This window comes from Crocuta crocuta, unplaced genomic scaffold (genome assembly GCF_008692635.1).
Source record: "Crocuta crocuta isolate KB4526 unplaced genomic scaffold, BGI_CrCroc_1.0 scaffold197, whole genome shotgun sequence".
Taxonomy (NCBI): domain Eukaryota; kingdom Metazoa; phylum Chordata; class Mammalia; order Carnivora; family Hyaenidae; genus Crocuta; species Crocuta crocuta.
This window is the reverse complement of record NW_027532002.1, coordinates 8860712-8888226: the sequence shown is the minus strand read 5'-3', so window position 1 is coordinate 8888226 and position 27515 is coordinate 8860712. Positions and strand designations below refer to the sequence as shown.

The 27515-nt window shown below is 41.4% G+C and overlaps 1 long non-coding RNA gene across 1 annotated transcript in view; it reads right to left on the bottom strand.

The window, feature by feature from the left end:
- Positions 1-6538: 6538 nt before the first annotated feature.
- The window catches only part of LOC144241026 (uncharacterized), a 39733-nt gene continuing 18756 nt past the window's right edge, over positions 6539-27515 (bottom strand). Inside the window, exon 3 of the long non-coding RNA XR_013337940.1 lies at positions 6539-6591. This is a non-coding gene — a long non-coding RNA (uncharacterized LOC144241026). The remainder of the gene's footprint in view (positions 6592-27515) is intronic.

The following is a 27515-nucleotide window of genomic DNA, read 5'->3' as shown; positions in this document are numbered from 1 at the left end:
GTTGTGAGAAGTAAAGTAGGCAGTAGAAATGGTGCCAAGCCTACCTGAATGAATATATCGGATTCAGCTACCACTCTGAAAGCCATGTCTACAGAGCCCTATTTTATGCCTCTTCTGCCTTCATCCTGAGTGAGTGATGTCAGGGGACAAAGTTCACTGTGATCACACCTCCCTGCCTAATGGGATCTTGAGGAGAGAGGTCTGATGGGGCTGTGTACCTGTATATCTCTCTCTCTCTCTCCCCGCCCTCTGCCTAAGTTTCTCCCCCGTATCCTCTCTCTGTCTAGGTCTCTCTCACATGGAACACTCTTCCATATTCTTATTTTTTTTTTTAATTTTTAACGTTTATTTATTTTTGAGAGACAGAGCATGAGTAGGGAAGGAGCAGAGAGAAAGGGAGACACAGGATCTGAAGCAGGCTCCAGGCCCCGAGCTGTCATCACAGAGCCTGATGCGGGGGCTTGAACCCACAGACCGCAAGATCATGACCTGAGCTGAAGTCGGTTGCTCAACCGACTGAGCCACCCAGGCGCCCCGCATATTCTTTAATCTCAACAAGGTCAGCATGATGGAAGGATACATTAGTTTATTCCTTTCAAGTGATTTTCATTTTACAACACATGGTTGTAACCACAACTATGGTTAAAACAACTAATTGGAAGAAGATTCGTGGCAATCAATGAAAAGCTTAAATTATAGAACATGTGCCTTTTAAATGCAAATACATGACTTATCGGCATATGTTATGGCTGGAATTAAGCATCAGAAAGCCGAGATCCTGCTGGGCCGGCTTGAATCTACAGACAGTTGCCCTGGGATAAAGGCACAGGCTGCGGCTGCAGGAGGAAGCAGAAGTCCTCCAAACAGCTCTTTCTCCCATGTAGCAGGGCAGGCCCTATCGCTCTTAAACTAAATGCTGCCTATCTCATGGGCCAAGAATCACAAGTGTAATGCTGGTGAGGGGAAACAAGCATTCTCTCATTCTACCAGTGCAGTATAAATTGAGACTGTCATCTAGAGGGCATGGAACCCACTGTATATCATCAGTGAAGATACTTTTAGATGCAAGTAATAGAACACCTAAACCAAAATGACTTCAATAAGAAGAAAATTTATTATCTTACATAACAAGATGTCCAGAGAAGAGAGAGTTCCAGGGATGGTTGAGTGGCTCAAGGTCATCAGGGCCCTGTGCCTTTTGTGTCTTTTCTGTCTTCCCCAGACATGTGGGGGTTGTCCTCATGATTAATTCCTCATGGTTGCAGGATGGCTGCAGCAGCTCCAAGCATCACAGACTCAATCAACAAAGTACAAAGAGTAGGAGTCCTGGGTGCCTCCGTCAGTTAAGGGTCCAACTTCAGCTCAGGTAGTGATCTTACGGTTTGTGAGTTTGAGCCCCCAATTGGGCTTTGCGCTGATTGTGTGGAGACTGTTTTGGATCCTGTCTCCCTCTCTCTCTGCCCCTCCCCAGCTTGCTCTCTCTCAAAAGTAAATAAACATTTTTTTTAAAAATGTCCCTTTCTAGTGTCTTTACTTAAGAGAAAAAAAACTCAAATTTTTTTCTCACATGGATCATTGGCTAGAATCATATTACATTCCTATTCCAAATCTATCATTGGCAAGGAGAATGAAATTATGTGACTGACTTGGGGCTAGGAGGATATTTGTCTTCCTCTGAAGCTCAGACCCTCTAAATATCTAAATCAGATGTGACTTCGATTAACAAGGGAAAAGTTTGCAAAATCTTGCTGTCCAGGCATCAGTGGGGTCTGCCATCTTCTCTAAGGCAGTACTTTCCCGTGATTTTTACTATGTAACACACAGAAAATTATAATATTTATAAGGCACACTGGAGTCAATTGGAGGGGACTAGGGAGCCGTTATGGGGCTTGGTGAAAATAACCATACTTTTTCTCTATAATTAGAATAAGAAAGATAAAATAAAAAGTACTAAGAAAGATATTAAACGTTTAATTTGTATAAAACTTCCAAATAAAACCTTTTCAAGTGTTAAGAAACTTGAGCTCGCTTTGATAGACATTTCTTTTCTATTTCAGATTTTATGTTTGAAATGGCTCTATTCAACTCCTATTCCAGACTTTTCTTTTAATGATGACCTCGTCAAACTCCTTCTAGTCCCCAGAGAAAAACTTTATTCTCAAAGGAGGTGATAAAAGAAATTTAAAACCATTTTTACAACCGTCCGGAAATTTTCTACGGTTGCAAATCTACTAAAAAATGTAATAGGTCTTCCTTTTCTTTCACGGACAAATATAATTCTGAAATTTCTTGTATTACTGTGATTGAGTTTCAAATTCATTTGAACATTTTCACGGCAAGTCTTTCAAAATAACGACAAAGGTCTCAAGTGCACATTCAGTATGAGAACAGATGTCAGAGCCTAGCCTAGGAGCAGCTAAGAGGGCACCGTAGCTGCAGACAGATAGAGGTGTGTGGGGGTGTGTGAAGAAAATGGTCCCCACTTGTACACGGATGGTACAGCCATTATGGAAAAACAGTACAGGTTTGATTTGTGGTTGTTAAAAACAGAATCCAACTGGGTACATTTTAAAGTTTATTTATTTATTTTGAGGGAAGAAGGGCAGAGAGAACAGGGAAGGAGAGAGAATCTCAAGCAGGTTCCATGCTGTCAGTCCAGACCCGGATGGGAGGTTTGATACCATGAACTGTGAAATCATGACCTGAGCCTAAATCAAGAGTTGCACGCTTCACTCAAGCATCCCTCCACTGAATACATTTTCAAGATCTTATTGGCTTTATTCAGTGATTCGTGAATCAGGCAGCGTTCAATCTAGCAGATAAGAAGGAGTATCTAAGGGGTCTTCAAGGCAATAGATGATATAGGCAGAAAGGCACAGGAACACGCAGGTCACACTGGGTAAAAAAAGATTGGTTACTTCAAGGTTACTTTCTTATAGGGGATATCAGGGGTTTATGAAGCAGATTACCTAATACTGATCAGTTGTCTCATGATTGACTGGTATTCCTCCCAGATTCATCTCATATTCAATTTCTGGGAGAGCTAAACTCTTAAGTCTTGGGTTAGCAATGTGGGGCTTATCATGCTAACAACTCCATCTTGGCCCTGTGGGGTCTTGTTCTAAACATGATGAAGCTGAGAACTGACCTCAAGTATTCTGGCTCTAAACACTGTCGTCTTCAGATCCTCACACATGACCTCTGTGTCCTTCACATTATCATCCTTAGCTGGTCAGGGTCAATCTCATTCCTACAGTCTAATGACAGAACTTACGAGACTTACTCTAAGAAAACTATTGTGATATTGATAAAACAGCCTTGATCTTGGGAAAATTTCTCATTTAGACTAACATTCTTTCCTTGTAATTAAGCCCATGTTTTTCCTTGTTCTTTTCTGATAAAAAGTGTGTGTGTGTGTGTGTGTGTGTGTGTGTTTGGGGGGGGTGGGTAGGAATAACAAGAACTAAATTTATTAAGCATTACTATGTTCCAAGCATGCTTACTTGTCTGCATTATTAAATCCTCACCCTTCATGAGGTTAATCCTCATATAGCCCCGTTTTATAGAAAAGAGAAATTGAGGCACAAGGTATTAAGTAAACTGGCCCAATGACTAATAAGTTGTTAAGCAGGGATTTCGGCCCATGTGGTTGGACTCCTAATCTATGTGGCTAAGTCCAGTACCATGTTGATCTTAAGGAAAGAGATTCCTGATAATACACCTTCTTTTTGTACTTGGTATAATTCCTTTATTCTCTCCAAGTAAATCCAGATGATTTTGTAGTTTTTCCAAGATCATACCATTCAGTTCATCTCTTTCTCTCCCACTCTCTCTCTCTTTTGTGTGTGTGTGTGTGTGTGTGTGTGTGTGAGCTGCACAAACAGATTCAGCAACCTGTTTCTGCATCGTTTGACTCCTGGGTCATTAATTCCATGGTGGCAAAGCTCTTATACCTAATTTGAGCATAGACCTCCCCAGTAAGTATTACCAGGTCCTGCCTTTTTAAGATCAACAAGAATTTCCCTCCTATCCTCGGCTCCTCTCCCTCCAGGCAACACAATTCTCCTCAGACATTCATATTTACATAGACTCAGCCAAACATTATTCTTGAGGCTGCTATCAAATTCCCCAATATAATGAGAACAAAAGATTTTCTATTATTTTGAATAATTTTCAGGTTGATTTAATGGAGTAATCAAAATAAGATAACTAAAGGGGTGCCTGCGTGGCTCAGTCGGTGAAGCGTCAGGTTTTGGCTCAGGTGATGATCTCACGGTTTCTGAGTTCGAGCCCCATGTTGGGCTCTGTGCAGACAGCTGGAAGCCTGGAGCCTGCTTCGGTTGCTATGTGTCTCTCCCTCTGCCCCTCCCCCATTCGCACTGTCTCTTTCACTCTCAAAAATAAATAAATGTTAAAAAAAAAAGATAACTAAAGTCAAAATGGTCAACTGAACCTCATTTAAAAGCTTGGAATTTGTGGACAGGGAAATGAATGGGAAAAAGTCCAGGCTATAAAGGCTAAGAAAAAATGCTTTCATCATTATTCCTAAATATCTAGAGCAGTTCTGGGCACAAAGACTAGAGAGCAGAGATAGGGATTAGCCCTTCCAACACAATGGCTTCTTCCTAATTTGTCATCGTCAGATGTCCACCTCCGACATCCATGTCTCCTCACTGGGGGGTCTTCCCTGATGCCCCCAGATTGGGTTAAGTGTCCCCCTCACACCCCTCGCAGTCTCTCTGGCTTGCCCATCCTGCTAAAGGACATGGCCTGCAGTCTCCTGTGGGCTGCTGGTCCTTGTGGACAATGACCTAGGCTTGTCCTTCAGTGGATCCTAGTCTTACCTAGTAAAGGGACTCATTCATAGACGTACAATAAATATGCAGTAAGTGAATTGAGTGAGACCTTATTAGCGAAGCCATTTTTTAAATTTACTTTTTCATTTCTGTAAAAGAGACACCCTGACCTTCCTATGATGGTTCACATAATTAGAGTGTTTTTTCTCCCGACTTCTGTCCTTTAATTAGGTGGACCATGAAAAATTACAAAGTACGATTTGAACCGAAGTGGTTCGGAACATCCGTCCCAATTATGAGCAGCTCTCAAGGATTCTACAAAGTGTTTTCGTGGTGCTTCCCCTCTCCTCACTGATGTTTCCAGAGAGCCTGGGCCGAGAGGCGAAAAAAGGGATGGGCTGTCGGGCGGATTTTTCGACCCAGCTTCCGAGCCAGGCCTTTTTCTTCTACACTTTCCCAGAGATCAAGCCGGTGACTGCTTCCTGCCCCCCTGCTAAGCTGGACCGGGGGGTTGATGGTTTTACTATTCTTCAGTAATCATGCAGATTAACAGCTGCGCGTTCAGTAGCTTAAGGCTTCCCTTAAATTGAGAGGGCTGGAGTCACACATTCCAGGAGCAGTTGGAAACGTCTCTGCCTTCGGTTCCTTATTATGAGAATGTTACTGCGGCTCTGGGCTAGACAGACAAGGAATAAAGCAACGGTTTTGATGTCTTTTGTTTCATGCAGCCCGTAAAAAAGCAGCCTTGCATCCCTGTCCACACTTGATTTGGGCAGATAGATCCTCTATGACAAGAGCCCTTAACTCTTTTGCTCTCTTACCTGCAACGGGATATCTTGCATATCGTGTTTCACTTTATAGTGGCGTGAAGCCCCCTCCCGACGTCCGCCCGCCGCCCACTTGCTCTGACACCCCGACGCAGGCAGCCGAAGAGTACTGTCTCCATTGGGTGTTTTTGGGGACTGTACATAGTTCACTGCCCCGCTATGGCTTTTCCTCCATTCAATAGCTGCAGCTGAATTTGATGATGTCCTTTTCTGCCTCTGAGATGATTTTAGGGAATACGTGGAAATCTAAGTCTCCTGCTGGTCGACTGGCAAGAGCCGGGTAGCAGAGGCCCTGCCTTTGATGGGGGGGTACTTGATTCTCTTTCATTCTGATTAAGCCCCTGGAGACTCGTAGTCCAAACATGAAGGACAAATGGATTTTAAATTAGTGCTTAGGATCCCAAAACTCGGGCTGCAAGCACAAAGAGTTTAATGGCCTTGTAGACATTTTTTACTTGCATCTCAGTTTTACAGCTTTGAGTCCTTATGTGAGTCTATCTGGGTTTCTCTTTGGCCAGAGATGTTAGAGAACTAAACCCAGGAATAATAGAAATAGTTTAAGGAANAAGGCCTTCCTCCCCATGCTGATGTGTCCACCCAGATGGAATGACTCTGTTGCTTTTTTTTTTTTTTTAATTTCTGCACAGTGGACATTTATTAAATGAGGGGAAAGTTTCTTTTGCAGATCTTTGTGGAGAATGCAATTATTCACTCAATATTAAGAACGGTGCAAAGTCAGATATAAACCAATATATGCTAACAGAAAAGCATGAGACATGTTGGATTTCCTCAACTAGGATCCAAGAAAGTGATAAAATAACAGAAACTTTATTAAGGGAAATTCAAATGAAGAAGATAAACAACCATAACTGAAGCTGTAACAGGCTTCCACTCTGTGTGTCATCAGTCCTTCAGCTCAAATGAAAGTGTGAACACACAACTTCCAGAAGTATCTTCTGATTCCAAAACTGAAAGAAAAATATTAAGTGGCAGGATGAAATCTGCAATAATATAAAACAGGACTAGCTCCATTTACTGTTACAGAGATAATCGTTTCCAGTCACGGTGTGGTGTTTTTTTGTTTTTTAAGTTTATTGATTTATTTTGAGAGTAAGAGAGAGAAGGCATGGGGGATGGGCAGAGAATGAGGGAGAGAGAGAGAATCCCAAGCAGGCTTCCGCTGTCGGCGCAAAGCCCAACACAAGACTTGAACTCACCAACCATGAGATCATGGTCTGAGCTGAAATTGAGTCAGATGCTTAACCAACTGGGCCACCCAGGCACCCCCAATCATGGTATTTTAATGTTAAGCAGTGTGTTTTGTTTCTCTGATGGAAAAAAAGATTGTGATCTAGTAGCCTAAAATAGCCCTACTGAGCACATTTCACACCTCACACAAAGAACTTCAGGCTCTCTATGGGAAGAGTCTGTTTGCTCAGATAGAAAGATACTTGACTTGAGGGAGGGGACCTAGAGGGGCTCAGCTGGTTGAGTGTCCAACTTCAGCTCAGGTCATGATCTCATGGTTTGTGAGTTTGAGCCCCACGTCTAGCTCTGCACTGACAGCTCAGAGCCTGAAGCCTGCTTCGGATTCTGTCTCCCTCTCTCTCTGCCCCTCCCCCACTCTCTCTCTCAAAAATAAATAAACATTTAAAAAATTAAAAAGGAAGTACTTGATTTGGGAAATGAAGGGGCTTGTGAAAGCAGGAGACGCTTCCCCAACTAAGGCCATAGGTACCATCGTCCCTGTGTCACCTTCCTCTGGGTCATGGGCGCAGCAGTGGCCAATAAGTGACTTGGTAGAAGTAAAGAAAAAATAAAGTCTATGACGTCAAAGACTGAGTGCTCCGTGGAAAAGTTTTAGAGCCCGTCAGAGAATCTGAGCCTAGGCTCTGGGGTATGAGGTGCAGGAGATGGGGAGAAATGGTGTAAGTCCCTTAAAGAAAATCACCACAAACATCTCTGTGTTACATTAGAAAGCAAAAGTCTCTGTGTGTTGCTGATGGGCTGGTGGCATGTGAGCCAAAGTTGGTCAGCCACTTATGTGGGGCCCCTAGCTTGGGTTATGGTAGCAGTGGATCTGGGGTCCAGCTGTCCCTGCTTTGCACATGGCACCAGGTCAAGTTGGCGTGGTCCAGTGAGCTCTGCACCAATGCCTACAGGCTCATGGCCACGTCCGGATTTATCAGCGGCCAAAGTGGTGGGAGATGAAGGAAGAGTCCTTCCCACATGTCCCTTTTGTCTATGATACAGCCTTGGCCATTTCTACATTTAGTCACATAGGAATGAGAAACAAGCTGTTTAATCCGGGCAATTTTCCCTCGATCTGCTGACTTCTCCAAGCACTGAACTCCTTATTAAACTAGACATGTGTATCTAATTTAAAAGGTGATCCATTGAAAAGTTAAGTGTGTGGATTGAGGAGCACGGCCCACCCAGCAGCCCCTAAAGTTGTTAGTGTTTTCTCATTGGAAGACAAGCCAAGTGGTCCCTTTCAGCAGAAGAGAAAAAAAAATGCATTGAACTCTGTGACCGAGAACATGCATGATGCATTTACCCCCACACTGCAAAACCCACTGAAAACAGCATTTAAATTTCACAGCAACCGGACATTCAGCCAACAGCAATGGGGAATAAAGCTAAGAGACTGTGTTTCATCTTTGAACGGAGATTTTTTTTTTCTTTTAAATATGATCTTGATAAACGATTTCCCATGTACCTTCTTCCTTTCCCTGTTGTCTGTAACCTTGAAACTTGATTTGCTATCCACCAAGCAATACTGATTTGCAACTCGGCTAGGTGGGATGGCAGAGGAGGGGTTTGCAGGCTCCAATCTACCCTGTTTTCCTCCTGGGGCGGGGGCTGGAAAGAGGGGACCTCTGCGTGGGGTTTTGCTGGGTGCCACTCAAGGTCACGGCTATTGCGGTTGATGTTCCTAGTTCCTACTGGGGTGAATTATTCTGTTGTTCCCACACAGCACATTTCTGATGCAAAAAGGCTGGGTCTGCTCTGCAGAGCTGGGTGTTAACACTCGCTGGGCTCTGAGGCAGCCTTGTTGAGTCACTGGGCGACAAAGCTGGACAGACTGGCCTCCGGTGCTTCCGGGCAGAACACAGACTGTTTCTCCCTGTACCCACCAGTGAGCTAACAGAACGCCTTTAAAGAGGCAAGTCAGAGACTTGTTAACTTTTTCACAGAGGCTGGAATCTTGCCCTAGTGCTAAAAACCACATTGCATTTTTTTAATTGCCATCATGTTTCTGTAATAACTATCATTTCTCCAACATTTCTTCTTTCTTGCATTCCCACCTCTGGTCCCCACATCTGGGCACCCCTAGATGAAACTGCAGCGTAGACAAAGTTAGCCCGTGGCAGCTCCTGTACCCTTCTCTCTGCTCCCCACCCCTGTGGCCGAGGAAACATCCTCCCAACCAAGTGATTTGGTCCTTAGTGGGCTGCAGAGCATGAACTTTCCATTCATTTACTGCAAAGTCACACACACACACACACACACACACACGCACACACTAAAAACCTCCTCGTGCCTCAGTTTCCCCATATATGCAAATGGATAATAATCCTCATTCTATCAGTTGGATGTTTTCAGCAATAAGTAATAGGAAATCCGAGTCAATTATCCACAACCATCAGGATACTTCCTGAGTCCTGGAGCGGGATCTGCCGTGGTGGCAAGGAGCTGACACAGGAGCTCTGGTTTCCTTTCCCAGCATCTCCTGGATCAGCTGCAGCTTCGGGCTAATAGAGAATCAGGGGCAGCAGTTCTCAATCTGACATGGGGGCATAGAGTGCCGAGGGGAGACAGACTGGATTGTCTCTGGACACTTTCCTAGAAGAGTAAGATGAGCAAGAAAAGATNCCCAGGCGCCCCTCAGTAGCCTGAACTGAGTGGCAGAGGGGTGAGGTCACTCTCAGGTGACTAGACTCACCTCTGGAGCTGGGGGAGGTCGGGCAGAGGGGAGGGGCTTCAAGGGGAAGAGGAGGATGCTGGGACAAAAACCACACTCCTGATAGAAAGAGGAGGGGGGACAGGCACCTGGCTGGCTCAGCCTGTTGGGCATCCAATTTCAGCTCAGGTCATGATCTCACAGTTTATGGGTTCAAGCCCCAGGTCAGGCTTTGTGCTGACAGCTCAGAGCCTGGAGCCTGCTTTGGATTCTGTGTCTCTCCCTCTCTCCCTCTCCCCTGCTCATGCTCTGTCTTTCAAAAATAAACATTTTTAAAAATTAAAAAAAAAAGAAAGAGGAGGGGGTAAAGAACACTGGAGTGACATCTGACATTGTCCACTTCATGGGCTTCTCTGGATTGTCTGAGGCCCAAAATCAAAAGGATAAAAAGGATAAAAACATACTTTGGAAGCATTAATGGAAAACATTAAACTAAAGTAAGGGACAGTGACAAACTTAATCCTGCCATGCTTTGGATGATTTTGTTTAAGGCATCATCATCCTAACAGAAGATTTTGACCTACAAAGGCTCCAGTCTTTAAAGGTGAGATTTAGCGCCCTACAGTCACTGGCATGTATTTATCTGGGGCATGAGGGGCACTTCCAATATTTGGCTATCATGCTTGCGTAAGAACATAGCGCCAGCCTTACCTCCCTTGCCATTCGGGAATGTGTCTGCACCAGGGCATTGGGGCTGGAAAGTGCAGGCCTTCTGTGGGATAACCAGCATCATCAGATGATGTTCTTCTTAGGGGAGGCAGTACCCGTGAGCTCAGTCAGTACCCAGAGCTGGAGAGGCACCTTGAGACTGTGATTTAAAACCCTGTCCAGAGGCATCAAGTTATGTCACCTTGGGTTCCTTTGGGAGGAAGGAGGCCGAGCAAGCCAGTTTTCACTCCTGCTCGTGGGTGGTCTTCCAGAAGCCTAGGGCAGTGGTTCTCCAACTTCAGCACATCAAAATTCCTGAGGGCCTGGCCACACCCTGGGAGTTTCTGGTCCAGGAAGTCTGAGATAACTTGCATCTCAAAGATGCTTCTGGGGGATGTGGACGCTCCCGATGCAGGGACCACACTTTGAGAACCACTAACCTAGGAGATAAATGATGGGATATATTTTGCAGCAAAGAGAAAATAATAGCACTCAGTTAGCTTTCTCTACAGTCTCGTTTCCTCCATTTAGTGAAGTGTCCTGGGTCAGTCATTCATGGCAGGAAGCTCATTTTCACCCTGTAGGCTAGAGCTTCTTGTGGGAGAGAGGTAGGGTTTGTGGTTTGTCAACTGTGAGGAGCCTCAGGGTTTTGCCACCCTGGCTGTTTATAATGTATGAGAGAAGAACCGCATATCCAGTCTGCACTGGATATTCAACTCTGGGAAGCACAAGGAAGTCCCAAGCAGAAACCTTAGACGGTGGCTCTGGAGAAGTTTTAACTAATGGGCACTTGTAAATCTAACAGGATTTCCTATCCGTGTGAATGCCTTGGGTAAAATGCTCATTAAACTGTCAGCTAGTCGAGAGGTGTTGGTCCTGGGAAGAGGGTCATAGCATCCTGGGGTGGAAAGAAGCCTCCCCAGCCCAACAGGGTCCTCCCCTCCCCCAGTCACTCACCACCCACGCCAAGGCTCAAACCCTCTTTCCACAGCCCTTCAGAGGACTTTATAGCTCTCCTCCAACTCCATCAGGAAATTTTTCTTTTTGTCCAAACCAAAATATATATTCCTTTTAAATCTGCTATTTTCTTTTCTTGGAGAAGATCTCTTCTGCGGAGGTGGAGAATGGCTAGCCACCGTCGGTGGTAAAGCCAGTTTACATTAAAGTCCCTTATAAAATCACTCCTGAATCTTAATATTGTCTTGTTTCAACATGAGAAGAGTTAAAAATAATTTGAGTTATTATTACTTAAATAACACTTGCATGTGGCAAAAACATTTTTTATATGGCACAAAATGATGTGCAATGGAAAGTGAGTTTCCTTTCCACCCTTGACTCCTGGGCTGATTCCCTAAACTTAACCTCCAACAACAGTGTCATATGTACCCACTAGAAGTTGTCCAAGCACAGGGGAGCCTGAGTGGCTCAGTCAGTTGAACGTCCGACTTCGGCTCAGGTCATGATCTCACGGTTTGCGGGTTTGAGCCATGTGTCGGGCTCTGTGCTGACAGCTAGCTCAGAGCCTGGAGCCTGTTTCAGAGTCTGTGTCTCCCTCTCTCTCTGACCCTCCCCTGCTCACGCTGTCTCTCTCTCTCTCTATCAAAAATAAATGAAACATTAAAAAAAAAAGAAGTTTCTGAGCATATATTTGTGTACACACGTACACAGACACACACATTTTTTCTAACTTAATGACACATCTTGCAGTCTCTTCACAATAGTACATACACTTCTTTGTAAGAATTTACCATAAATTTTAAAATCAGTTCTCTATTTATGATCTTTTGGCTGTTTCCAGTTTTCCACCATTTGTTCCAGACAATGCTGTAGATGGACCTTGGATTACAGTGGCAAGTATAAGGTTTCCTAAAACAGAATTGCTGGGTCAAAGTTGTGTGTGTTTTTAGGGGCATCTGGGTGGCTCAGTGGGTTAAGCATCCAACTCTTGATCTCGGCTTAGGTTAAGATCTCACAGTTTGTGAGTTTGAGCCCCGCATGGGGCTCTGATGGTGAGCACACACACACTCTCTCTCTCTCTAATTACATAAAGAAATAAACTTAAAGTTTTATGGATTTTTAATTTTGGCAGATTATATTCAGTGGTGGTCACACCAATTTCCATTCCCTTCAACAATATTCAAAACTGCCAGTGTTTTGCCATATGCTATATTCTGTTGACAACTTAAAAATTTTTGACTGGTAAGCAAAACATATGCTGTTTTGTTTTATTTTATTTTATTTTTTAAAAAAATTTTACATTTATTTATTTTGAGAGAGAGAGACAGAGCGTGAGCAGGGAAGGACCAGAGACAGAGGGAGACACAGGATCCAAAGCAGGCTCCAGGCTCTGAGCTGCCAGCATAGAGCCCGATGTGGGGCTTGAACCCGTAAGTGAGATCATGACCTGAGCTGAAGTTGGACGCTCAACTGACTGAGCCACCCAGGCGCCTCAAATGTATGCTATTTTAAAGCTGTGACTCACACCTCTCTTATTATGAGTATCATTGAACAACTTTTTAAAAAATTATTTTATGTTATTTTTTAAAGTAATCTCTACACCCAATGTGGGGCTCGAACTTACAACACCCAAATCAAGAGTTGCATGCTCCTCTGACTGAGTCAGCCAGGGGTCCCTCACTGAACAACTTTTCATACATGTATTTGTATTTTTCTTTGAAGTTTGTGTATAACCTTTTATCTATTTTCCTATAAGCTGTTGACCTTTTCTGTAGTTTTATATGCTTTTTAATATATCACAAATTAGCCTTTGTCTGTTACATATGTTGTAAATTTTAAGTATTATCCCCCAATTTGTCATTTCTCTTTTGATTTAGTTTAAGTTTGATTTTGGTTTAGTTTAATGTATTTTACATCATGGAGGAATTTTTAATTTTTTTGTAGCTAAATGTAATCACGTTTTTTATTAAGGACTTTTGGGCTTTATGTCGTGCGAAAAAAAGAAAAGGCTTCCTCAATCCAGGATTTTTTTTAACTTCTTCTTTGTTTTCTTCTAGTAATTTTGTGGTTTATGGTTTTGTGGGGTGTTAAAAATATTTATTTTGGTATAAGGAGAGCAGTACTGATCCAATTTCATTTTGCTTACCAATGACTCCCCACTTGTTCTGACAATACTTAACTGAATAACCCATTTTTCTCCGATATGGATAGGCAATGTCACTATAATACCCTAAATTCCCATTTGAACTTGAGTAGGTTATTTGTGTGATCTATATTCATTCCATTGACCAGTATATTCATTTGCCAGGATCTCATTATAAGATACAGTGCAACTTTATAATGTATTTTAATATCTGGTAAGACTAGTATCCTCCATTACTCTTCTTTTTCGGAACTTTCTAGATATACTTGCATATTAACTTTTCCATAGAAACTTGAAAATTAGTCTGTCTGGAATTGAAAATTATCCTGTTGGTATTTCTACTGAGACTGTGTTAAATTTATAGATTAATTTAAGGAGAATTGAACTTCTTTATGGTTATTGTCTTCCTGGATCCAATAAAGGATAACATTTCCATTTATTCAAGTTTCCTTTTGTGTCCCTTAGTGGCATTTAAAAGTTCTCTTCACATAAAACTTGAACACGTTTTGTTAAGTTCATTCCTAGGTATTTTTTGGTCGTTTATGGCAAATGGCTATTTTTCCCATTTTGTTTTCTATCTTGTATATATTTTTGTATCCTATTTTCATATCCATCAATTTTCTAAATTATTTTGATTTATAATAATTTTCAGTTGAGCGTCCCTTTGTGTAATCTGCAAGTAGTAATTTTACCTACTCTTTTCCTGTATTTTGACTTTTTATTTCTTTCTCCCATTTTTTAAAATGTCTTATTTATTTCCGAGAGAGAGAGCGAGAGCTGGGGAGGGTCAGAGAGAGAGGGAAATACAGAATCTGAAACAGACTCCAGGCTCTGAGCTAGCTGTCAGCACACAGCCCGATGCAGGGCTTGAACCCACGAACCGTGAGATCATGACCTGAGCCGAAGTCAGACGCTTAACTGACTGAGCCACCCAGACGCCCCTCTTTCTTCTATTCTATTTGCAATGGTAGTAGTACATCTAGAGCATTGTCAAACATCAGTGGGGCCAGTAGAGACCTTGGGCTTCTGACTTGACTGGGAAGGCTTCTACAGTTTCCCCATTCAACCTGATTCAGGCTTTAGTTAACGATCGTGTTATTTTATTGAGTTAAGATATCAGGGAAGTATGCATCTTTAATATTTTGCCAAAAGTCATATAAAAGTAAAAAATGGATATAAGACGGCTTCATGACTTTTTAGCATTAATGGAAGTGATTATGATTTTTCTCTTTTGATCTATTAATGTAGAGAATGGTAGCAATAGGTTTGTCCAATATTGAATAAAAAATAGCTAATATTTATTCAGTGTTTACTATATGCCAGGCACTATTCTATTCTAAGCACTTTACATGCATTAATTCACTGAATCCTCTCAATACCCAATTATTAACTTCATTTTATAAATGAGAAAGCTGAGGCATAGAGAAATTAAATAATTATGTGTCCAAGGTCCTATACCTGGTGAGTGACAGAGCTGGGAACGGAACATAGACAGTTTGGTTCTGGAATCTCTGCTTTCAACGGTCATGCTCATCAATTATCTTGAATTTTTTAGGCAGCCTCAGAATTATATTTTCTGTAAAGATTTGGTCGAAGATACTCTTCAAACCTGTGAAGGTGTCTGATTCTGGTGCTCCAGGAGGGGTGAATTTTTGATAACTTATTCTATTTCTCTATAAAAATTAGTCACTTAGATTTTCTACAACTTTTAGTCAATTATATCTTTCTAGAAAACCATCCATTTCACCCAGCTTTTCAGCTCCATTTTAGTAGAGCTGAGCAAAGAGTTATCTCAGAATCCTTTTTGTTTTTATATGTTTTTATTAGTTCCCCACTTACTGTTTTCATTTTGTATTGTTTGTTCACTTTTTTGTTAATTGAATTGAGTAGTAAATTTATTGTTTTCTTTTATTTTCAGAGAACCAGCTCTTGGATTTATTTATTGTTTCTCCATTTTATTATACCATTCTCTGTTTTATGTGTGGCTACTTCTAATTTTGTATGTTTTCATTCCACCTTTTTAATAAATTGAGTAGGTTGGCTAATGATTTATTTTTCTCTTTTATTGTTTGCTTTGCTTTACTTTTCTCTCTCTCAAGAGCCATCACTTAGACCTATTTATTAGCTCCACTATTATTTAATTAGTTTCTCTTACCTTATTGGGTATATTTTATTATTATTTTCTAACTTGCCTACTGTGCTTTTATTTTCATTCTTTCCTTTTCAGTAAGACCTGTAAGTCAAATTATGCTGTGAAAGGCACAGTCTCCCAGGTTCTGATACATACTTCATGCATTATCAATATTTTCTAGATACTTATAATGTAGATTTCCTGGACCAAAAATTAAGAGAGAGCTTTTCAATTTCTAAGTGATTAATATCTTTTTGTCTTTGATTACAAAACTAATTTCCAGGCATGCCTGGGTGGGTCAGTTGGTTAAGTGTTTGACTCATGATTTCTGTTCAGTTCAGGGCTCACGGCTTGTGAGTTCAAGCCCCACACCGGGCTCCACGTTGACAGGGTGGAGCCTGCTTGGGATTCTCTCTCTTTCCCTTTTTCTCTACCCACCCCCCTAATAAATAAATAAATAAATAAATTTCCAGTTTCATTGCACTGAGATGAGAGATTCTAATATGTAATATTTCTGTTTTTTGAAATATGTTGAGATTTTTCTTTTTCTTTTTTTTAATTTTTTTAAATTTATTTATTTCTAGGAGAGAGAGAGAGAGAGAGACAGCGTGAGCAGGGGAGGGTCAGAGAGAGAGGGAGTCACAGACTCTGAAACAGGCTCCAGGCTCTGAGCTGGCAGTCAGCACAGAGCCCGACGCGGGGCTTGAACCCGCGAACCGCGAGATCATGATCTAAGCGAAAGTCGGACGCCTACCCGACTAAGCCACCCAGGCGCCCCAAAATATGTTGAGATTTTTCTTTGTGGTTCAAATTTTGTAAATATGGTCATTTTTATCAATATTTCAAGAATCACTGAATAATAGGCATAGTGTCTGTATTCAGAGTTTAGAGATCTAGGTAGATACAAATGTAGATAGATCAGAGATACTCATGCACGTGCTCCATCTCACTATGGGATTTAGATTTTCAAAGCTTTACTTACCTTTTTATCTACCTGATCTGCCATGCGCTGAGAAGAGTGATCTAAAATTTCCCCCAATTACCTTTTTGTCTATTTTTTTTTTGTATTTACTGCAGTTTTCTTTCATACATTTCAAAGACATTCTATTTGCTGCATGAAAATCTGCTGAATTATATGTTTATCATTACAAAGTGTCTATCTTTGTTTTGTAAACTGCTGTCTTGAATTTACCTTTGGCCGATCTTATGATCCTTGCTATTTTTTCCATGCACTTAATTTGCGTGTCTTTGCCTATCCTTTGATAATCAACCTTTCCAAGTAATTTTTTACAGATGCATTTCTTGAATATGTTACATGGCCGTTCTAATTTCTTGTCCAATTTGAGTCTTTTTCTTTTAAATAGAAAAGTTTTCCCATTTACATTTACTGATGAACTCTTTTTGATCTTAGTTCTGTCATCTTATTACATGATTTATTATTTTATCCTCTTTTTTTGTCCTTTGCTTTATGGCACAGGTGTTCTTGCTTTGTGCTCTATGCTGAGCAAAGTACTTGTCTTCTAGTAATTTTGAAGATTGACATTTTTATTCTAATGACACCCCAGTAACTTTTAATAACATGTTGAAAACTCTTCTTGATTTGTCAACTTCAAATAATATATTTTGACACCCTGCCGTAAGAAAATGCAGAAATTAAAGGCAAGTCTTCCTCTTGCCCCCCATACTTTCCTGCCCTTCAGAATCAGCTCCCTCCACCATTGTAATTGGTCACTACCATTAGTTTACTTCCCCTTGGCACTTATGCCAGTGTGTTATTTGCTCATTTATTTGTTTGTTCTTCAACTCCCTCAGTGGACTATAAAATACTTGAGGCCAAAAGTGTCATACGCTTTTGGGTGATCCGGAAAAGGTGGTACAATTACTGAATGAGAGCAAGCATTATGAGATTATTTTATCCAACTCTTTCCTTATAAGTGAAGAAACTCAGCCCCAGGGGATGGAGACACTTGTCCTACAGCATAGAGTTAGTGGGTGGAGGAGCTGGGCCAGAACTCAGATCTGCTCACTGAAGCCTATTCCAAAACTCCAGCCCCCTTCAAAAGGCATCATCACAATGCTTACATCCTAACCCCAAGGGAAGGTTTACACTTCCGCAGGACCAATGTCGAAAATATTTTTTCCATTATTTCAATTACTACCACTCAGTGCCTTCTAAATGACATGTTTGAAAACAGCTTTATTATAATGTACAATTTGAAGGGTTTGTTATTTCACAGATCACAATAACCCCATACCTCTTTACAGATACATTCTGACTCTTGATACTTTTAGATTGAGGAAGCCCAAGAGGAAGAGTACTCCCATTGTAAATTGGGCATCAACCAAATTTAAGTGACACACTCAATGACACTTAGAATGGCATGAATTGATTCCAGAAAAGAATCTCTGTTTCCTGGCAACCAGCTCAGTACTCCCTAAAGGGCACTTTGAAGGAAAAGTTCAATCAATGGAAGGGTCAAATGTTTTCTTTTTCAAACGTCCATTTTGCATGTAATGGCTGCTCTGTGCAGACTTTATGGGGTGTTCTTCTCTTGTTCACAAGGTCTAGGGTCTTTCTGCGCAAATGCATGTGCTATGGGTAAGAAATTACCCCAACTGAGTTTATTGACATTTCCTAGAGCATATGAGTTCAAAGAAAATTATTACAGGTAAGAGCTCTGTCCGTTAAAACACCACTGTATAGATTACATAGTGATGTATGTGGTCAGAGAGACATCCAAGAAAAGCTCAGTGTAGATCTCACAATTCTAAAGACCCGCCTTTACAACAGGCCAGTAAATCTTTCCCCTGACCCCAAAGCCACCTGCTTGGCCCTGATTAGTTTCAATCGGACTGAAATCTCACTAGTAGACATGAATGGAGTGTAGAAAGGGTGCTGTAGTCAGATAGTCTCTGGTTGGAGCCTGGGCTTTCACATGGCCTTGAGAAAGATCTTTAACTTCGCTAAGCTTTGATTTCTCTAGATGTGGACAGAGTGAAATAATCCTGTGTTAGAGGGTTGATATGATACTTCAGGATGGTTTATATGCAGGAACCTGCTGCTTGGTATGTACTTCACTTGGCCACAACTCCTTACTGGTTGTCAAAGATCAGCATGGAGGTCTGGACCACATGGTGAGAACCAACTAATGTTATTCATCATTTGTGATCAATTAGAAATTATGCCAGTTTCTCTGTCAGTTCTCAAAACTTTATATTAATAACTTCCTTATAGAAATAACTCCTTAGAACTTGGAAAAACGGATTTCCACATAACAAAAAGACAAGCAGAGCCATCAAGAAGTCAAGTTATAAACCTAAAGCTACACATGTCATTAGTCACCTCTGTGGGTGAGTAGCTTTCACACGGGCCACCTGGGGGCTACCTCTGCGAGTGTGAAGGGTATGCCAAGGATCCCCAGAGCCTTGGCACTCTGGAACGCTCTCTCCGTTTCTGACCGATATGACAGATTTCTTTAAATTCTGAGTTTCATGCTACAGACGTTTGTTTCACTATCCATAGCCATTATTACTTTGTGTGCTAGAAATGAGTTAGAGGGAATAAGGCAGCTTTTCAGATGACAGGTCCATGAGGAATAAGCCCACATAGAGACGGGGAGTTGTCATTTCTCACTCAAGAAATATTATGGAGCACTTACAGAGGACTGGACTCTGTGAATACTAGATGGGAGAGATACCATACGTCAGTCAGACCCAACCCGTCCAGTGTTGAGCTGCAAATAACTAGATAAGACTGTTGTGTTAATGAAGACCAAGTTAATTTGAACTTCAGTTTCCTAATGTATAGAAAAAGGAGGCCTGGGCCAGGTAATTCCCCAAGATCCATTGTACTTCTCTGATTTATATTTTTATGAAACTTTACCCTTAGTTCTTGAAAAGCACACCCTGGGGTGCCTGGGTGGTTCAGTCAGTTAAGTGTCTGACTTTGGCTCAGGTCATGATCTCGTGGTCCCTGGGTTCAAGCTCCGAGTCAGGCTCTGTGCTCATAGCTCAGAGACTGGAGCCTGCTCCAGATTCTGTGTCTCCCTCTTTCTCTGCCCCTCCCCTGTTTACACTCTGTCTCTCTCTCTCTCTCAAAAATGAATAAATGTTAAAAAAATAAATAAACTTAAAAAAATAAATAAAAAATAAAAAAATAAAAAGATAGACACTGGACTGGAAATGATAGTTTCATCCAAGAAACCAGTTTTAGCTCAACATTTAGGAGTCATTGTGGGAGAGTCCCAAGAGCCTACGGAGTCTCTTCTTTTTCTGGTTACTTCTGGTCTGTGGCAGCTAAGTTTTCCATGTAGATTTTTTTTTTCTTCTCCCACTACCTGATAGTTCCTCCATATTGGGTACTGCCTGTGTTAATTTACTTTTATTTGACCCCTTGCATCATCCATCAAATTCTCGTGTGGCTATTAGCATATCATTGTTATAGTAGAGGGCCCATAGGCATCTGACCAAAATTTCTATAACTCTTGCTGCTCGGTCTACCTCCTTCCTTCTTTGGCTCTAGCTCTTTATAGGTGAAATTAGCATTTAGAGGCCTAGCTCATCCATCCTTAACTCTGACCCCCCATCTCAACTTTCAAAAATCAACAAAGTGGTAATGCAGTAGGACACTATTATGCTAAGAAAATTGGGATTTTGCTTATTAAAGTGGAGTTTCAAATCAGAATGGATTTGAATTTTTCTTTTGAAAACATTACATTTACTGAAGCTGAATGTAAGCTAGGCTCACATACACAGTCTATGGTTTATTTTGTTATAATTGGCAGATGAACTAAAGATTATAAAACATACTGAAGAAGTAAATGCAACTTGAGAATATATTAGAAGTGTTAGTTCAAGGCATTTCAATTTTTTAATTAGCTTCTTTATAATTAAAAGCAGAAGCAGGGGCGCCTGGGTGGCTCAGTCGGTTAAGCATCCGACTCTTGGTTTTGGCTCAGGTCCTGATCTCACGGTTTTGTGGGATCAAGCGTCACATCAGGCTCTGCACTGCCAGTGCAGACACTGCTTGGGATTCTCTCTCTTTATCTCTCTCTGTCCCTCCCCAACTCGTGCTCTGTGCCCAAACTAAATGAAAAGAGAGAATAGAATAAAGGAATTTCTTTTAAACTCAACTTAACGTAATTATCAGACATTCCCAGATTTGCTCAGAGTCATGTCCATCTATCTATCTATCTTTTCACTCAACAACTGAGCACTCGAGGGCAGGGATATGAAGCATAGATAACACACTGAATGCTGTCCTTTCTATGGAGCTTTCATTCTAATGGGCACAGACCAAAAATGAAACAAAAACTAAGCAAACAAATAAATAAACATAATAATTTCAAAATGTAGTAAGTTCTATGAAAAATGGTGGAGGGGGAGGTAGTGAAGAATGCCTAGGGCACACTATAGGGTACCAGCATCTGAGGAGATGGCACTGGAGAGCAAGCCTAATGATGAGAAGGAGATAATGATACACATATTTGATCGAAGAGTGTTCTGAGATGGAAATATTAATGTTCTTTAGAGGGAAAATGAACTTCCACTCCATGAACGTGTTTTCTTGAAAGGGCTTTCAGAAGATAAGGAGAGAAATGGACAGTCAGGAGACGAATTTATAAAGCGAGCTCTAGCTGAGAGAATATAAGTCCTTACAGTGAGAGCTTGTAAAGCCAAAGATGATGAAGTCTGACCCCCACTTAACCTCCCTGTTCTGTCCTCCCTGCTTCTTCTATTCAGCCACATGGACCTCTTTACTTTTCCTTGAACATTCCAGGTATACTCCCACCTCAGGGCCACTCTCCATGCTGTTCCTCTGTCTGGAATGCTCTTCTTCCAAAGAGTCCCATATCCTGTTCTCTCACTGTTCTCTCACTTCCTTTGGGTCTTTGGTCAAATATTACCTTCTCATGGAGGTCTTCTTTGGCCATCCTATTTAAGTGTGAATGCCTTGCGCTCACCCTAACTTTCTTTTTTCTTGTAGAATATCATCATCTTTCCTGACATACGTTTTATTAATTGTTTATTGTCCAGCCCTCCTTCCACTAAGACGTAGGTTTAATGAGGGTAGGAAATTTTGTCAGCTTGGTTTAGTGCTGTATCTCCAAGGCCTGGGATACTGCCTGGCCCATAGTAGGTGTTCTTTCTTTATTTGTTAAGTAAATGAAAGAATAAATCAATAGTCATAGTTGCATACTAAATCCTTCATATTATAAAAGGAAATTATTATACTTTAGCCTCAATCCAGTACATGGAATACATGTGTTAATCTCTGTCCCCTCCAGAAGGCTCTCTAAAAGAACCTAAAAGCACAAACTCACAAAGGCTAAGGAAAAGGAAAGACAACAGCAGAAAACAGGTTTCAACAAAATTCTAATGGCTGACAGTCTTAGCTACTTTTTAAAATTTTCTTTATTGTTTATTTATTTATTTACTTAATGTTTATTTTATTTTTGAGACAGAGAGAGACAGCTGGAGTGAGGGAGGGGCAGAGAGAGAGGGAATCACAGAATCCAAAGCAGACTCCAGGCTCTGAGCTGTCAGCACAGAGCCCAACATGGGGCTCAAACCCATGAGATCTGAGCCGAAGTCAGATGCTTAACCAACTGAGCCACCCAGGCATCCCTAGTCTTAGCTATTTTGCCAGGCGGGAGAAAGGTGAAATGTAAACGTGTGGGGAGAAGCCCATTAGAAACAAGCTCTTTGCCCCATGGATCCTTGAAAGGCTCAGGGATTTGAGGACATCTTGCACCTCCCATGCATCTTTCTCAGGAAGCTACTAGAGGATATACCCCAGCAAAACAGAGCAAAAACTAAGAAATTCCAAGACCTAGGATTGAGGAAATAAGAATCCAATGCAGGAGACACACAAAGAACATTTCCAGGATGACAGCAAAGGGAGGTCCCAGCCCAATAGACGGTTAGTGAGCATAGGGAGTAACCAGTCAAGGCTGCAGAAGGACAAAAGGCTCCAAGATTGATGTCTTAGAAAAAAAGAAGAAGAAACTGATAGACAACCTGGTATATTTGAACACACAAAAAGGGGATTTTACAGTTCTAGCAGAGGATTTAGAGTTCGATTAGTTATAGGAACATAGAATGCAAACAAAGGAGAAAAGCAATGATTAACTCCAGGGTAAACAGTTATAAAAAAAAAATGGAACTAGAATTATAAATTACTACTATGATTCAATGGTGATTAATACTTATTCATCAATATATGATGTTGAGAGGCTGAAAGAGAGGGCAAGTGGCTGATGTGTGTGGGGAGGTGATAGTATTAGAAGGAAAAAACTCAGTGTCTTTCATAGTTGGAAGTCGGTAGATATTAGCTAAAAGGGAAAAATAAGAAAATAGCAGTAAGAACATATTATTAAGATGTATGGAGATAAAAGCCCAGGAGAAATGGCTAAAAATTAGAAGTAGTGACCTCTGAAAAAAAGCAAGATTATGGGTTGGGAAGAGGTAGGTCAGGAAGCTTTCTAAGCTATGTGCATATGTTATATTTTGATATAAGCAAGAATTAAATTAACAAGACAAACTTATGCTTTGTTACTAATCTCAAGGGAAAGATCTTGAAATAAGACATCTTCGTCTGGAATACCCAAACATAGAGGGTATTTGCTGAATGATAAATGAAGGAGAGAGAACTGCCATGAGCTTATTTAGAGTTCAGAACATATCACTGGCAGCAGGTGGAATGATGAGAGGTCCTGCACTGGGAAATGACTTAAGGAAGCCCAGAAAAGATGTGTAATTGTGTACCCCACCGCAAAGGAGCCCTGGGGTTTCTGCTCAGTTTAACCTATAACACAGTGTAAGGCTGGCAAAAATTGCTCATTTCCATAGAGCTGACTCCACAGATTTAAAAAGTCCTGAATGGGAAATAAATATGCTGCTCTTAATAAATGTCTAGTTAAGGTATAGTTAATATAGTTAAATGTGAAAGTGTATAAATGATATATTTTAATAGCATTCAGAGCACATTTCAGCACTGAGATAAATGCAAACTTAAAAAAAAATTCTAACATCCTCTAAACACATTGCCTTATCATAGCAAATGATAAATTACTGAAGAAAAATGTTATTCTGCAATGTTTTGAAGATTAAGTGGAGTATGAGTGAAATTAACATTGTGTGTAAGTGAAGCTGTGACTATATCATGTCAGGGTGGTAATAAAATTGCAAAGGGGAGAGAATTAGAGTTTTATGCCACAGAAATGGAAGTAGTTTTCATTTTAATTGTTTTTCTTTAAATGGATTGTTTCTGTAATATACTATATTCTTTCCAGTTCACAGATGTTCAGGAAGGATAAAAGAGTTATAAAATATTCTAATGTGAGCTTTTAAAATAGCTTTTTTGGACCAGAAAAAGAACATCCTAAAGAATTCAGAATTTTTAAAGTACAATAAAGCTTTCATATTGCAAAGTTAGAGATTTGCATTTTGTCATATCGAAAAACAAATGGCCTTTTAACATTTATGCCATGGCTGGCCTCTCAGTCAAATAGATCTGTTTTGTTTATGATATTCATTCTTAAAGTCAGGTGTCTCTTCAGGTATTTCTATTTTTAAAAAATATTTATTAATTTTTGAGAGCGAGAGAGAGAGCGAGAGCAAGAGTGAGCGAGCGAGCCAGAAAGAGAGAGAGAGAGAATGAAAGGGGGAGGGGCAAAGAGAGAGGGAGACAGAGGATCCCAAGCAAGCTCTGTATTGTTGGCAGTGAGCCTGATGTGGGGCACAAACTCATGAAGCATGAGATCATGACCTGGGCCAAAGTCGGATGGGTGCTTAACCGACTGAGCCACCCAGACGCCCCCAATTACCTCTCTTCTTTCCTCTTCTTCTCATCTCCTGCAAGCAGCTCTTTATCCTTGGCCTTAGAAATAAAGAACATTCTCTACCATACAAACATGGTTCCGGGATTCACCTGAGCTAACTTGGATGGATGAATTTTTTATGCCAATGGTAGAAGCTCCAAGGGTTCCTCTGTCACCTCACAGCTCCTCCCTTCTCCCTCAGCTTATCCTGCAGCCCATGCCAGGGGCTGTGCAGAAGCTCGACTACGTCAGTAGAACCAGGGGACTATGTTCCTCACAAATTCCACACTTAGTATTTCTCTCCTCCTCAAGGAACGAAGAGTCTAGTGGGAGGGAAAGACCACAGAAGCAATCTGTGTCAGTGAATAAAGAGGGTACTCTAACAGAAGGACATTAGCAGGGATGTAGGAAGAAGGGAAGAATTAATTCTGGCTGAGTCTGAGGTTCAAATATGGAACCTTCAAATGCTTAAGCACGAGACAAGTTCATGAAATATGAGACTCTAATGTGTGTGATGTGTCTGTTAACTCCTCACGTCCAAGAAGCCTAATGTATGAAACTTTAATCTGGAAAAATCAGGTGGGGCGGTTACATTATAAATAGGTGCTTTGCTTTACAAAAAAGATTCTTTAAATAACAAGTGTATCTTATGTTATAATATTAACTAACAGAGGACATGGATTTTGATAAAAGACTTTTGAAATGTTAATGTATCTCTGTAAAAATATGGTTCAAGCTACAAACATGTTATCGCATACTACTTTTGTCATATTTCTGTAGCATAAGCCAAACTGTACCTGTAATAGTGGTCACAAATCACGACCAATATTTGGTAAGTGCAAACATGTTAATATGAAAATACTCAACAAACTCCATTGGCTGAAAGACTCCTACTATGGGTCACTTGGCCAAAAGCCATTGGCATGGATTCTGAAAAGGTCTTCCTTTAAGTTCTCCTTCCTGGCTGCACATTAAAATAATATAGGGAGTTTTTAAAGAAAATTCCAGTGCCCGGATCCCACCGTCAGAATCTCTAGGAATAGGACCCAGGCATCATTAGCTTTTTTCCACCTAGACGACTCGGGTATGCGGCCCAAACCACTCTGGGGAAGTGCTTCTCCAATGTCACTGTGCATGGAGTCTCGTGAAATGCTGGTTCTGATCCAGTAGGTCTAGAGTGGAGTCTGAGATTCTGCGCAAGTTTCTAGGTGGTCTTGATGCTGCCATCCCTGAGGCCACATGGTGGCAATGACATTGGATTTAAACCATGTGCACTGGTGCATCCGGGGAAGCATCTGATTTGATTTCCCCAGGTCTTACCCTGGAGGACAAATGGGAGGACATAACAACAATAATTCAAGTTCTATCTGCTCTTGGCTTTTGTTTAATTGAATTTTCACAGGTGTTCAGCACCCCTTAAATATTCCCCACGGTCCTGTGATAGTTCTTATGGGGGGTTCTTGGAGAGGGTCGCCAGTGAGGTCACAAACATTCCCTCCCCCCATTAGCTCTGCTTTTGCTGAAACCCCACCCCCTGCTCCTAACCCCAAGACACAGTGATTCCAATGGGGAATCCAGCCGGCTGACAATTCTAGGTAAAAGACACCATTCTGTCTTCGGAATCATTGGTCCCAGACTACTCTGTACAGCTCCAGGTGTCGGGGTTGGACTTCCTTTAGAGGGACTTCTCTCTCATGAGGGTCCCTATTACTATGACAAAAAGGCATCCAGGAGGCCCACCCACTACGGTGACTGCCTTGTCTGAACGCCTGCTCATTTTTCAAGTAAGAACCGTGGTCATACCAAGCCTTGCTTTGTTGCTAGAAAGAACAGAATAGGTTCCACAGAAAAAGGAGTGTGGGACAAAAGGAAAGGGTTCTTGGGAGGAATTATGCGAAGGAGCACTATAGCCCCAGTCTCTTTAGCAAGGGGACACTTCCTGTGATCCCAGGCCTGTGGCCATGCTGTGAGGGGAGTCCTTGACCATGTGTTAGTGCCGAGACTTTTGACATTCCACAGACTTGCTGTCTCATCCTAGAGTGGACCTAATGTGACCGGGCTTGGGTGAGTGGCTTCCTCATCAGTGAAGAGTTCTGTGCTTGGGAAGGACCTCTCTCTCACACTGTTGTACCCACCTCTCTGTGACATCTTCTCACCATTTTTCCAAGTTCTATTTTTTTCTCTCCATTTGCTCCATTCCTATCTTGTATGTGTGGCCTATAATCTATGTCTACATCCTATGTTACTGTTAAACACAACATTAGCTTTTGTTTTGCCAAAATGTGCTTTTTGGGGGTTATTTGAAGGGCTACTGGCCAGTTGCAGTTGCTTTCATAATGATTTTAAATGTCCTCCCGCAGCAATTTATAGCCTTTGGGAAATACTGGCACAGCGTCTATTAACATTGCAGTATGAAATAGTGAGTTCTTGGAAAGTTAAATGAGGCATGGATAGCCAAGCCATTCTGCTGACACTTAGGCCAAATGGGCCTATAACATTATACACTTCACTTTTTTGTGCAATTTCTATTGTTTCACAACGAAAGCTCTCTTGAATATGCATCATCCACTCTCTAAGTGGACTGGAGATGCCGAGATGGTCACATCCTCCAAAGTTTTGTCTCACAGAGACAATTAGCTTGAGTGGCACAATGGTCAACTATGTTAGCATAGTTTAGAGGTAGGAAAGCAGAAATGTACCTCACTGCAAATCACCACCTCCACCACCACTCATGTGCGAGAGCCCTAACATTCTAAACATACAAATTAAATTCATACTGAACTCTTCATTTTGCAAAATTTCCCTTGAGTAGTGCGTTCCTAGAATGCATTCACGTCAAGGCGGCATTTCAGAAGTTAACCTCCTGCACATATGGAGGACTCATGCCTTTCATTCTGCATGAAGCATTCCCACTAATTTTAACCATGGAGTCTGAATTTAAATACTTTTCAAGGAGGAGAAGACCCCCATGTCTTTACATTTGTAATCAGAGGCTAGATCAAGATCAAAACCCATGTTTGAAGCCAAGAATATCTAGTCCTGGACAGCAAAGGAAAACGTGCGATGACTGCCCGTGTTTCAGAAGTCCCGGCCAGAGGTGCAAAGACAGGTGGCCCTTGCTGTAGGCTTAGAGCCTGGGGCCCGTTCAAGCACCCTGGGGCTTCCTGTAGGGTGACAAGGGGATTTTCTGGCTGTGGCACACGATCACGTCCACTGTGTGGGCAGGC